The sequence below is a fragment of the Furipterus horrens genome, unplaced genomic scaffold (genome assembly GCF_987537825.1).
Source record: "Furipterus horrens unplaced genomic scaffold, mFurHor1.1.pri manual_scaffold_9, whole genome shotgun sequence".
Classification (NCBI taxonomy): domain Eukaryota; kingdom Metazoa; phylum Chordata; class Mammalia; order Chiroptera; family Furipteridae; genus Furipterus; species Furipterus horrens.
This window is the reverse complement of record NW_028327179.1, coordinates 33756094-33770800: the sequence shown is the minus strand read 5'-3', so window position 1 is coordinate 33770800 and position 14707 is coordinate 33756094. Positions and strand designations below refer to the sequence as shown.

Below are 14707 nucleotides of genomic sequence, written 5' to 3'. Positions count from 1 at the left end.
AGACTCTCTAATTTACTTTCCTTATATTCTCAAAGATTCTTCATTGCTTTGGAGAAAATGCCTAGGCTGGGGCGTAACACCACAGGGACTCCTGGCCAGTAGCAGGACCCCTAGTGAACTGAATACAGACTGAGCTCCAACTATCTCGGACACACCCCATGTTAAAAGATCAGCCTAATTCCTCATTTCCTAAGCCAGCTGTCTGGAATAATACCTCAGGGAAACCTTCCTAGAAAAATATTCAAGGGATGGTAAAAGCTATTTGCACAGAGCTGTTGCTCTCTATATTATTTACAACATTGGAAAAATTAGAAACAAGTAAGTGTTCCAACAACAGGAGTATGATTAATTATCTTATGAGCAATCTACTCACTGAAATATTATATAGCCACTAAGTGATGATTATGAAGATTATGTTACATGAGAAAGAAGTTTATGATATAAGGTGGGTGTTTTTAAATCAAAACATAAAAATGTATATAATATGTAAATGTAATTTTGTCTGTGACCACCCAAAGGGTCCAGATTATTAATCTTAAATAACTCTCCCTCCTTTTTGCAAATATTTATCACACACCAGGCAGTGTTCTTTATTCTGTGCATCGTTTCTTGAAAGCAAACTCTTGACACAGATTTATGTACTTGCTTTGAATGACAGATAGTACAACCTGACCCACATCGATTTGAGGGTCAGCTGACAGGCAAACTGGCTAGTGAGGCAAGCAGGCCCTCCTCCCCCATAGAAACATGCGCATCTTTTTCAAGTCATGCTGTCGGTTTAGGAGGACAATCTTTATTCAACCATTCATTCAAGTAAGTATTTAACGAACTAGGTGACAGACTGCAAAATGCTGGTGATCAACGGTGAGCCAAATGGATATCATATCTCTTGCCCTTATGGCATGTACAGTCTAGTGTAAGATACAAGTAACCATATATATATACATATATATATATATTAGAAAATTATGTTCCTACTATGAAAGGAAATAATATTAAGGAATGCTATTAGAGAAATTAGTTTACATGGAGAACCATTTTTGCTCAAGGATATAACACATATCAAGCACTATCTTTGTGAACTGTTTTTTATCATGAAAATGTTGGAGACAGTGTGAGCCTTAAGTATCCATTCATCTCATTCACAATGATTTAAAGTCTTGCTGTAGGTCTTCCAAGTACAGAGCCATCACTTCCTTAACTTCTCAGCTTCCCTATAACTCTAATAAATGCTCCACACTCTCAGCAGAAACATTCTCATCTCACTTCTTCTAGACCTGGCCTCACCTTTAATCTTTGAAATGGTTTCACTGCCTACCACAGACATTAATCCTTTCTTTTCTGCTACACATGCGCACACACACACACACACACACCACGAAAAAGGAAGAAGCATAACAGCTGCAGAGATGCTAGGTGTGCAGAATATTTATAGCTAGTCTAACAGGCATCTAGACCACCTTTTCCTGGCATGAACATAATATTAATTTACAGATGTACCCCTTCCTCACTCTGCCTGGTGTGCTGGATGGGACACCCTTCCCCAGCTCCACGGGTGAAGTACAAAACTCAGGCCCAAGTCAACCTGGCCATTGTTCAGGGAATGAGTACCTGACATAAGCCAGTCCAATAGAAGCACAACTTGCTCTGTTTCACTGGTTTTGAAGCTGGAAGGATTAACTTCCAGGAGCTTCTGACAGCTATCTTGTAATACAATGAGAGGGCCTATCTGTTTAGATCAAACATAGAAAAAACTACACTGAGAGATGCAGTAAGAAGAAACAGATCCTGATAACAGTTTGATCCCCCAACTCCAGGCCAGTTCTCTCTTATATAATCCACATCTGGTCCATGGCAAATACTCTCATTATTCTTTGGAAATAGAAGTCAGCCAACACAGACACCTCTCCTACACTCCTGTGGTCAGCTCATCTAGCAGGCTAGTGTCTGCCTTTTAGATTTACCAAGTAATCATCAGACACTGGTCCACTATGTTCCCTTAACCACAGGGGACACATATCAAGTTCTTCATGCCATCTGTAAAATCTCCTTTATCTTGATCTGAAATGAAGAAGAAAGCACCTTCCCAAACCACTTCCTTAGAAATGGGACTCAGTACGATTCTCTCCAAAGAAATCCTTACAAATCCTGAAACCACCTCCACTCTCTCAATCTTTATATGACCTTTATGTGGATGAGAGAGTTAAGAATCATGCATAGGAATTCCTTTAGAATGCAGCATTAATTGCACCTTTGGATCTTGGTAGAAATATCGATTTTAATATTATGTTACACATGTGAACATCACCCACCACATAACTTCCAAAGGAAAAATGCTGAACGCTACCTCAATGTTATCACATTTCCTACAGTGTCCAAAATGAGAAGTCTGACCCTGAGATAATCATAGACAAGAACCAAACTCATATTTTCAGTATTCAGGAAACTTCAAAGGGTTTTGAGGAAAGCAATCAAGGTTATTAAGGAGTATAAAAACTATGGATAAAGAAATTATGCTCTCCTAAAAATAAATACCTAACTGTAATCCTCACATATAAGAGTGTCTACACCCCAGGGGGGTGTCAGGTCAGTTCATCTAAACTCATAACAAGTTTGACTTGGCTATAACAGAACAGATGAAACTCAATCCTGGTAGAAAGTTATTAAATAATTTAATGGGTTACCAATGGAGGCCATGGTCCTTCTTTGAAGTTATTTTAAAAAATAGAAGAGCCTCTCTTTAAAACAGTTTAGCAGAAGTCTTGCTCTAAAGCAGGCTGTGACCTCTTTAATATACTGTGAATCTTTTGCATGTATGGCCATTGTTGATTTTCCCAGTGTAGTTTCTCTGGGTCTCTTATTGGTGCCCTTTGCTCTAATCTCTTTTCTTTCTTTTCTTTCTCTCTTTCTTTCTTTCTTTCTTTCTTTCTTTCTTTCTTTCTTTCTTTCTTTTTTTCTTTCTTTCTTTCTTTCTTTCTTTTTTTAATCTTAGGTCTCTCCTATTTCCCAACATCCTGTGCAAGGCAGTTTCTGGTTAGCTACTGACAGTCTCAGTTTAGAACAAGAAGTGAGGACAAATTCTCCATCCACAAATGAAACATAAAACTATGCCTAGATTAATAATTTTAAAGACCTTGAAATGTTTTCTCAATTTGGTTTTAACAACCTATAGAATTCTGTAGTTGGGGAAGAAATCTTCAAAGGTTTTGAAATTCTGCCAGTTTCTGGACAGCTGTTATTGGCTACATGTTATAATTGAAATTATTTACTTGCTAGTCAGTTTAATATGGTTAAGATTTTGAAAGAGGCTGCCTCAAACTTTTCAGTGCTATCTAGAATAATGATGTGAAAACTGAACAACAGTGTTGGAGACAAAAGGTAAGGTTAGAGGACAATAACTTGAGCAACCCAAATAATTTTTTAATAAACCCTTCTACATATCTGTCACGCATATTCTCCCCCTGCTATTTAACTCTAGTATCTATTATCCTTGCATATGGAATTTACAAGTGTGGTTAAGGAATTCTCGCATCTGTGTGCATGTGTGTGTGTATGTGTATAACACGTACATATATGCAGAACATAAATATCTCCTCCAAACCTCACTGAGGAAGGAAAAGTAATTGGGGGAAGAAAACTGTTATATGCATGTAAGTGGATACCAATACATCAAACTCCCAGCTCACTTCCTTTCATCAACCTGAGTCCCTGCCACAAAGTTATGCCCAGTACCAGACTATTCTTCTTCATCTCAGGAATTTGAGTTTCCACATGTGAAAAGTGAAGAATATCATGGGTTCACATGTAAAAACCTTCATGTATAGGAAAATGCAATACTGATCATTGTCTTCAACAGAACTAAAAAGGTCCCATAGGAGAGGACATTTAAGAAAATTATGATAAGGTATTGACTGAGAAGATTAAATAATCCAATCTGATATTTCTGCAAGAGCTAATTCAAAGGCATCACTCCAGTAAATCAAGCTGAAAAGAAAAGAGGTTTATTTTTATAACCCATCTTTCTTCATAAGGTTGGTTTCCATAGCCGCAGGCTTCTCAGCCAGCCGGTTTGGTTAATGATGACTCTGGGGAGTCAAAAACTTGGGTTTCCATTTCTCCAACCCTGTTTGCAAAGCACAGCCAAATTGGTTCTAGAAGTTTTCTGAAAAGCAGACTCTTTTCCCCAAGAGGTTAATGACAGACTCTCTGATCAGCATCATCCTCAAAAAAAGGGCAGGCAGCAATTCTTGGTTTGTCTACAACCCAATACTCTAAGGAAGCAGTAATGGTACCACGGAATTCCACTCAGTCTGAGGAGAAGGCAAAACAAATCCATCACCCTATCAAACAAATCAGATATTTTTTTATTAATACTCAGAAGTCCCAGGCTTGCTTTCTGAACCTCAGCTTGTCTCACCTGTAAACAGAGAGGTTTACTTGGTCCCTTCTGTTCCAACATGCTAAGACTGTGTTCCCTCACCTAACAACTTCTGTTCCACTGTAAACACTCCTCATATCCCTTCTACCCCATTTCTCTTTTCCAGTGCTGGCTACAGAACTAAGCTCTAGTACCCAGGACACCCTTCTGGTTTACTGACCCAAAAGCTGTACGATTTCTCTACTTTTTTAACTCACTCTTTTAGCTCTAGACTGAGTTGGGAACCAAACACGCAAGCTATAGAACACTGAATTTGTCAAAAATGCGTCTCATTCCAAAAGCACAATAATAGTAAGTCTTTGCTGATCCTGCTCACCTTCCAAAGCTATTCTTCAGTTTCTCTCCTCTTCTTGCCAAACTTAATTATAGTGTTTACACACTGCCACCTCTTTTACTGTCACCAAATGGTCACCAATCCCTTTTTAAACACCTGAGATTAGATTTAACTGCCAATACTCCAATGAAATATTTCTCTTAAAAGTCACACATGACTAAATCCAAACCTAAAAGTGATTAACTTTTCTTAGTCTTCACTATTCTTGGTCTTTTATCCACATTTGGCACAAAGTTAATGACCTCCTATTTTTGAAATTATTTTCTCTCTTGGGGTCTGTGACACCATCCTATTCAGGTATTCTGTTACAGAACATTTGCTCCTTCTCCATCTTCATCTCTGGCTTAACTTACAGCTCCTAGTATGCAAATGTGTGTTTTCCCAAGGCTCTGACATCTGTTCTCCAACCTTTTATTCTACACACAATTCCTATAAAATCTCATCTAATTCCATGTCTTTAATTATCATCCCTATATTTATATCTTCCAAATAGTTATCTGTGACTTTCAAGTCCACAGCTCTGAGTTCCATAGATGTGTTTACTGGGAATTTCACCCTTACCCATTCTTTTCTAACTTTCAGATCAACATACCCAAAGCTGAGGGCTTTATCCTCCCAGCTCTCAATCCAAGTTGTCCACAAGTTCTCCGTTTGGTCAGTAAAACAACATGCTAGAGACCGGGAAACATTCACTTCACGTTTCATACAGTAAATATGAATTGATTGCCTCTTTTATGCCTGGCAAAATACTAAGTAGGACTAAGAACACGAAGATAAGGCACAGACCTTTTTCTCAAAGAGTTTTTCCCTCTACCACATATTTGTTCCATAATCTATTTTAATTGGAATTATATTTTCCCCAAACAACCATCTCCCCTTTGAATTTCACCCTTCCTGTTCATATATACCTCTCTGGTCTCCTACTCTTACTCATGGTTCTAAAACAATCCTTTAGTTCTTCTTCCATTAACCCTATTGGTTTCTAGGTTCTATCAAATTTCCTTCATAACATCCCTCATATTAAATAATAAACATTTACTGGATGTCTACAAAATGCTAAGCACTGTGCTTAGCAAGGAGAACACAATGGTAAATAAGACAAAAAGTCTATGCTTTCAAAAACTTGAGAGATAGTGTAAAAAAAAGGCAGGTAAACCAATAATTACAGTACAGAAGGATAAATATCATAATAGGCCTAAAAGAGGGGCTCCTAACCTGACTTGGACTCAAAGATGCCTTCGCAAAGAAAATGGCACTTGAGCTGAGCTGTCAAGTATCACATGGTGTTAGCCTATCAGACTGAGGCATTCTAGGCTGGATGACAGCCAGTGCTTCCAGAGAGCTGAAGCATGAGCACAAAGGAGTGATGAACAAGAAATGAGACTGGGAAAGTAGAAATGGGTCACATCAAACATAAACATCATGGTGTGTTATGGGTTGAATTGGGTCCTCCAAACAGATATATTGAAGTCCTAACCCTTGGTACCTGTGTGTATGACCTTATCTGGAAATACGGTCTTTGCAGATGTAATAAAGTTAAGATGAGGTCATTAAGATGAGCCCAAATCCAAGATGACTAGTGTTCTTATAAGAAGAGAAAAATGGCATGTGAGGTCAGGGAAAATGCCAAGTGACAATGGAATCAGAGACAAAACACCACAACTGCAAGCCAAGGAATCCCCAGGGTTCCAAGAAGCTAGAGAGGGCCAGGAAGGATCCTTCCCTGGAGGCTTTGTAGAGGACATGGCCCTATCAACAACTTTATTTCAAGGTTTGGGCCCCCAAACCTGTGAGAGGATAATTCATGCACAACTAATTTTTGTTAATAAAGTGTTAAAATATACATTTCACACCACTAGTATTTCCATGCTGCTATCCCCCTCATTGTTACTCACCCTTCAGCCCTAGCTCAACTCTCATTTCCATGAAGACTTTTGTCTTCAAAACAATGTTTGATTCCACTTCACTAAAATTTACTGAGCCCTACTATATCCGATACATTATACTAGTGGTACAGATAAAACAAAGATTTTTAAAAATACAAAACTATGCCTCCCTTTACAAAAAGTTTGTAAACCAGCAACAAAAAACACACCATAGTGTCATTATTTCAATCAACAAATATGTATTGAGTGCCACTATGTGCCCAGTAGAATTCTAGGGGTTGGTGAAACAGTGACTAAAACAAACAAAAATGCCTGCCCTAATGTCACTTGCATTATGTTGGAGGGAAAGGGGCATAGGGGAGACCAGGAGAAGGTGAGGACAGACTATAAAACAAATATTTAAAACCATACAGTATATCCTAATGTGAAAAATGCAAAAAATAAAGCAGGAGAGGGGACTAGGAAATGCTGGAATGGGTTCCCCAATGATCCCTACTTATTTACATTCAAAATTTGATGGGTTGAACTTAATGGTGAATGACCAGAAGGTTTTTACCCCTATGATCAGGAACAAGACAAGGATGTTGATTCTCAATACTTCTGTTCAGCATTGTACTGAAGGTTCTAGCCATGGAAGTTAAAGAGCAAAATTAAATAAATGGCATCAGATTAGAGAGTAAAAAGCAAAACGATTCATATTTCTATTTGCAAATGACATGATCTTGCATAGAAAATCCTAAGGTATCCACTAAACAGTTAGAACTAATAAACAAGTCCAGTAAGTTGCATGAAACAAGATCAATATGCAGAACTCAATTGTATTTCTATACAATTGTAATGAGCAAACCAAAAATGAAATTAAGGAAACAATTCCATATATAGTGTAGTATTTGCTCATATGCCCTGCCACTGCCTCACAGAAATGCTTTGATTACATGAAGCTAGCTCTTTGCCAGATTACACCAATGTCCAGGGCACTGGTTACTCATCTTGCTCAGGTTTATGCCAAAGATATAAAAATTGGTGCAGATGCCTGAGCCTCAGGGCTTTAAGGTCTAGACTTTCTTTTTAGCTGGCGCTGTAGCCATTACTATGTGGCCAAAGGGAAGAACAGAGTTTGGGAAGTCCCGAGGTTACATAAGATCGTACAATCTTGTAAAGTCCTTTGACTTAAAAGATGAAAATTTTGGCACTAAACTTGTTCAAGATGTTTCCAATAATACAAATGAAGAGACCAGCATGGCACCACCACTGCTACTGTACTGGCTGCACACTCTATGGTCAAGGAAGACTTTGAGAAGATTGGCAAAGGTGTTAATGTTAGCTGTTGGTGCTCTAATTTCTGAACTTAAGAAGCAGTCTAAACCTGTGACAACCCCTGAAGACATAGGTCAGAATGCTACAATATCTGCAAATGGAGACAATCAAATTGGCAATATTACTTCTGACATGATAAAAAAAAAAAGGTTGAAAGAAAGGGCATCAGCACAGTAAAGGATGGAAAAACACTAAAGTTGGATCAAAGTATATTTCTCCATAATTTTTTAATACAGCAAAAGGACACAGATGTACATTTCAAGATGCATATGTTCTACTGAGTGAAAAGAACCTTCCATTGTACCTGCTCTTGAAATTGCCAATGCTCACTGTAAGCCCTTGGTCATAATTGCTGAAGATGTTGATGGAGAAGCTCTAAGTATACTTGTTCTGGATGGGCTAACAGTTGGTCTTCAGGTTGTAGCAGTCAAAGTTCTAGGTTTTGGTGACAATAGAAAGAGCCAGCTTAAAAACATAGCTATTGTTACTGATGGTACAGTGTTTGGAGAAGAAGGATTGACTCTAAATCTTGAAGATGTTCACCCTCATGACTTAGGAGAAGTTGGAGGTGTCATTTTGACCAAAGATGATGCCATGTTCCTGAAAGGAAAAGGTGACAAGACTCAAACTGGAAAATGTATTGAAGAAATCATTGAGCAGTTAGATATCACAAGTAGTCAATATGAAAAGGAACAAAATAAGTGAACATCTGGAAAAACTCTCAGATGGAGCAGCTGTGCTGAAGGCTGGTCGGGTAAGTGATGTTGAGGTGAATGAAAAGAAAGACAAAGTAACAGATGCCCTCGGTGCTACGCAAGCTGCTATTGAGACAGGCATTGTTCTGGAAGGGGGGTGTGCCCTACTTCAGTGCATTCCAGCCTTGGACTCATTAACTCCAGCTAAGGAAGATCAAAAAATGGGTATAAAAATTCTTTCAAAGGCATGCAAAATTCCTGCAGTGACCATTGCTAAGAATGCAGGTGTTGAGGAATCATTGATAATTGAGAAAATGATGCAAAGTTCCTCAGAAGTTGGTTATGACATTATGCTTGGAGATTTTGAGATTAGGGTGGGTAAAGGAATCATTGATCCAACTAAGGTTGTAAGAACTGCTATTGGATGCTGTTGGAGTGGCCTCTCCATTAGCAAAAGCAGAAGTTGTAGTCACAGAAATTCCTTAAAAGGAGAAAAGCCCTGGGATGGGCGGGATGGGGGAATGGAAGTGCAATGGAAGGTGGCATGTTCTAATCCCAGAATAGTGCTTTACCATTGTTAATGAGAACTGTGAGAGAAAGTATAAGGCAGTGCTCCTCACCTATAACATCAGAGAAGTCAGATGAAGGAAAGGACTGAAGAAAAGAATGGCTGATGTTTACGAAAATCACAATAACCATCAGTTACTGGTTTCAGTTTACTGCTGTCATTGTCCATGCCTACAGATAATTTATTTTATATTTTTGAATAAAAATCGTCATCGTCGGCAGCCGTCCGTCTCGAGACGATGGTGTAGCTTCTTAAGAGTCTATCTGCACCGCCGAGAATGGTTGTGCAGTCCGACTCGGGAGTGACACGGTATCTGTCTCCTCCCGTGTTGAATCGACATCTTGCGATGACGCTGGAGTGTCCTCTCCAGTGAAGCTGAAGCTACAGAGCCTGGGCAGGGTGATATGGAGGGTCTGCTGTTGCCCATGCAGCAGACCCCCCCTCTCTTCGCAGCTGAAGGGTGCAAGGGAAAGACGGAGTCAATACAGCTTGGCTTCAGATACGCCGCAGGAGTTGCCAGTGTTGACTACAACGTCAAATCGCCTTAGGGACTCCGGCTCCGGATTTTCTGTCGGGGTTTACTCCCTTAGCCTTTCCCCCGAAGAGGTATGCCGCAAGGCAGCGGAGGTTTTTTGGAGTCAGAGTTTTCCTTCTCTGATGTGCCCTGACTGGAAGATCAAACCAGCGACACTTAGCTCGCAGGCCGACTCTCAATCCACTGAGCCAAACCAGCCAGGTATAAGTGAATAAAAATACACTTGTACATTCCTGATAATTAAATGCAATAGCCATATACCAGTGTACTCCTTTCACCTTAAATCACTGAGACATTTTTACTACTATTTTGTGAAAATCAGGATTTTAGTGTTTGCCATCACCCAATGAGAAGTTAAGAAGCAGCCTTTCTGTAAAGTATAAAAATAATTGTGTACAAAGTAGAGAAATATACAATTATGTGACCTTTGTGTAATAAAAAATTTGTTTAAAGTTAAAAAAATTCTTCGAGTTTTTAAATATCAAGGGGGCTTATATGTAGTAAGTGGTTGATCGGGTTAGTGTATCCCTTTCAAAATGTAGCTAAAATTGGCTTTTTAGTAAAAAACTTTTGTGACTTTTGCTTACAGAAATATTTTCCAACTCGTGGGTTAGCTACTTCAGCTCTTTATAAAGCATCTCATCTTCTTAATTGATAAAGCTCTAGGCCCAAAGATTCATATATAGATTAAAAATGAAAACCATCTCAGTTCCTCCAGTGTTTGAACAAGGGGTCAGGGGACCAGAATACTGTGATTTGTAATTTTGGGAAAATTCAAATATGTTTTTATATAACCTCAATTTATCTTAAAAATAATATAGTTCTAGTACTGATGCTAATACCTGACACTGCCCTGGGGCAAAGCAACAGGCCATAAAGACTCCTGGCACGTGTTCTTGTTTAAATTCTCAATTAAGCCACAGAAAAATGGAAAAATCTATACTCAATGTTAAATATAAAGACTTTACAAAAGTTGTTTAAGCCAGTTTAATTTTCTCACATCCTAGTTTAAAATATCTATGTTTCTATCTACTTTCATCCTATAACAACAACAACAAATTCTGTGTTTGAAATTTGGAAACTATAAAACAACAAAATTTATATTTTTATGGGCTTGCCCTTTTAATAAATTTGTATTTAAGTCACTAAATTTTTTTTTCTTAAAAATAATTGAATAGCTAATTATCCTTGATATTCAACCACCTGCAGAGCTTGAAGTGTCTTTTTTTTTTTTTTTTTTTACATTATCTACCTAAAAAGGATTATTGGGGAGGAAAAAAAGCAGATGTTTTCAAATCCTCTTTCCAATTTAACTTAAGGGATCCTTACACATCGTGATGTGATTTTTGACTCAGGCAGCTTAACTACCACTTGTAAGTTATTAAATTCCAAATGTTGGCATTTTAATCCGTATTTAAGAAAAAGCACTAAATAATTTATGTTTACACTTCTTTCAAGTTTTATGTGTTTAAATCTAATAGTCTCTCTTCAAAAGCAACAGAGAAACAGCATGACTTTGTAAATGAGATGTATATTTCAATGGCAAGTATTTATTGGTTAATCTTGTGTTTTGGTTTTACTGCAACCATGACTGTTCTACCATCCACAGAGTTTTCCTACTACGCATCTAATGCCTGGGACAATGGAAAATATAAATATGATTTTTATATGTTCATTGACTATTTCCACCTGAACAGGGGATATTTTGTCTCCTTGATCTCAGTCCTGTTCGGTTTTTGTTTAGTTATTTGTTTGTTTGTTTGTTTTTTAACTAAGATAAAGCAAATAATCTGGGAAAGCCGAATTCTGCTAGACTGTAATTTTTTTTTAAGATTTTATTTATTTATTTTAGAGAGAGGGAGAGAAACATCAATGTGTGGTTGCCTGTCACGTGCCCCCAACTGGGGACCTGACCTGCAACCCAGGCATGTGCCCTGACTGGGAATCGAACCCGTGACACTTAGGTTCTCAGGCTGGCACTCAATCCACTGAGCCACACCAGCCAGGGCATTAGACTGTAATTTTTTTCTTAATGAAATCTATAAACTGTGTACCTTATCTTCTAAATCAGCTTTTGTGGATATCTTCTCCTAGTGTTCCAAAATCTCAAATATTGGGGGACAAAAGAAGTGTAGAAAGAATGGCGTAATTCAATGGAATCCAATTATAATGAACATTTTTCTTTGACATTTTCATATTCCCTTTGAGAAAGATAACTTTTTTTTACCACACCCTACATAAAACCAGTTTTGCCCCATGATCTTATTTTCAAGCACATCATTCTCTGACCAGCTCACTGTCCCAGGCCCAACAATCCTGCAGCATGCACCTTCAGTCCATTCATCCTGCCACACTTTTACTGTCGCTGTCCCTTGTGTACTCACTTCTTTCCTTACCCGGCCTGAATTCCAGAGTCAATCACTACATCACTTCCCCATGAGACCCTCAGCTCCCTTTCCGCACCCTTCCTTCTCTTAGTCACTTGGCAATAACTCAACCCTCATTAAATCATATTCTGCCTGCTCCACGTGGCTAACTGATCTCACTTTAAATTCATGACCAGTAACCCCAAGTGGGCCCTCTATACTGCCTGGTAATCACACTATATTTCCCTAACCAAATCACTGTCCTACCCTTCTAGGCAACTGCATCATAATCTCTTACAACACCCTCTCCCTTAACCTCACTCTCAGCTGATGACCTTGCTTCCTATTTTAATTAAGGAGCCATAGTGATTCTTTTAAAACATAGTGTTATTTCTCTGCTCAAACCCTCCAGTGGGTCTCCTTCCCCACAGTAAACACCGAAGTCCTTACAATGACCTCCAAAGCCCCACCTGATCTGACTCCATTACCATTCTGACCTCATCCCCTATGCTCTCCCCTCCCTTACTGCTCCCACCTTGTTCCTTGTTGTTCAGTTAAGACATCCAACACTTTCCTACCTGGGGGCCATGGCACTTGCTGTTTTCTCTGCCCTGAACACTCTTCCTCCCAATAGATTTACATGGCTCACTCCTTGACTTCACTTGTCTATGTTCTCAGTGAGGTCTTCTCTGACCATTGCATTTAAATTTGAGTCCCCTCCTTCATCCTGCAATTCTCTCTACCCCTTTCCTGCTTTATTTTTTTCCATAGCATTTGTCGCCATCTGTATATTAAATGTTTTGTTTATTCTTTTGTTTATTGTCTATATCCACCCACTAGAATGTAAGCTTGAGCCTATGGGCCAAGATAGTGGCCTGTATTGTCCACTATTGAATTCTCAGCACCTAGAATGGTACCTGATACATAATGGTTGCTTAATAAATATTTGCTGAAGGAATGAATGAGTAAACGAGTGAATGAATGAATGAATGATCTTTATTAAAGGAAGTGTGTCTAAACCTTACTTAAGGACTTGCTAGTCTAGGTCAGGTTGTTGCCTCTGTAATCATTAACAAAGGACACTTAAATACACATTTATATTTGACTGGCAAAAGGGGGAAGTTGGAGAATCACGAATATAATCTTAGCCTTCCGGGGAAGAACAGCTGTGACCACTGCTGTGCCTAGCAGGAGCATCTGTGAGCAGTTTCCTTTGCCCAGGAAAAGGGAGCTGCTGTATCTCAGAAATAATTGCTTGTAAGCCAAAGCTGATTTTTCTCTTTTTAGAAAACAATAAGACTCAAAAAAATTATATTAGGCTCATGAAATTTGCATAAGTCCCACTGACATAAACCAATACAATTTACCTCACTACAAAAGCTCTTTAAGTAACTAAAGTTTGCCTTCACGTTAATGTCATGTCATAAATGCAAAACCATATTAATAAGATATTTATCAATACATGAATATAATCAAATTTTATTGTACCATAAATCATTTGAAATTTTTTCTTATATTTATTTTTAAATACAGCATTAAATTATGTAGATCTTTATTACTAATACATTACCATCTGGGGTGTTGGGTTAACAATTTTAGTTGAGTAATGATTTGGGAATTTTTTTTTTCTTAAAGCAAGATCAATTTTCCCCTTGCAGACTTTAGTAGGCAATATGAATGTCACATATATTACCTGTTTTAAAAATCACTCTTCAAGTTACCTCTTCTGTCTCAGCACTCAGAACAACCCAGCAAAGCACTGAAAAACTCCTCAAATTTAAACCATTAAAATAAAATCTGTCTCTAAATGGTTTTAAGAATTTACTATAAAAATATCAATTTGAGATTAAGTGAATAAAACCAATCACTCTTGACTCTGCAGGAGGGAAACGGGACAAGAGAAGCTGAAAAACACTACAGAATTTAGCACTGCTATCTGGGAAGGCACTTGGGGGATTACTATTAATTCACTGGAGCTAAACTCAAATACAAGCTTTTCTTTGTTATTCAACTTGTCCTTTTTTTTCCCATCATAAAAATTAACTAAAAAATAGCCACTAGAATTTTTTCATTTGGATTTATTAGCTGCATAAGCTAGCTAAAAACAGCATAAAAGTTTTGAGACAAATTAGTTGACTTGAATGACAACTACAGTGACAAAGCCAGCTTTTTAAAAAAAATTCTGTGTTGCGGTTGACACCCATGGATGTGTGAAAAGCAGCTATTTGTTGATCCTTCTATACCAAGCACTGTCTAATGATTCCAACATGTGCAGAGCTACATAGGGAAGGCAGGGAGTACTGAGTTGAGAGCAACAGCACCTGCAGATGGACCCACACAGGTCAGCTATCATCTGCTATTAGTCCCTGTTTTGTGAGTGCGTGTCTTACCTCCCTGAAGACTGCACCTAGGGCAGTGTTGGGAGTTTCCTGTTTCCTCTATTGACCACAGGTACGAGGTCTGTCCAGAGGTATTCTGCCATGTCTGATGAAAAATTGAAACATTTCCTGAAGAAGATACAAGATACAAGAAACATTGTACATAGGACAATGACACCTCAGTCCCCTT

The 14707-nt window shown here is 38.3% G+C and overlaps 1 pseudogene; it reads left to right on the top strand.

The window, feature by feature from the left end:
- Positions 1-7593: 7593 nt before the first annotated feature.
- Positions 7594-9223, top strand: LOC150001576 (60 kDa heat shock protein, mitochondrial pseudogene; annotated as a pseudogene).
- The last annotated feature ends 5484 nt before the right edge of the window (positions 9224-14707 follow it).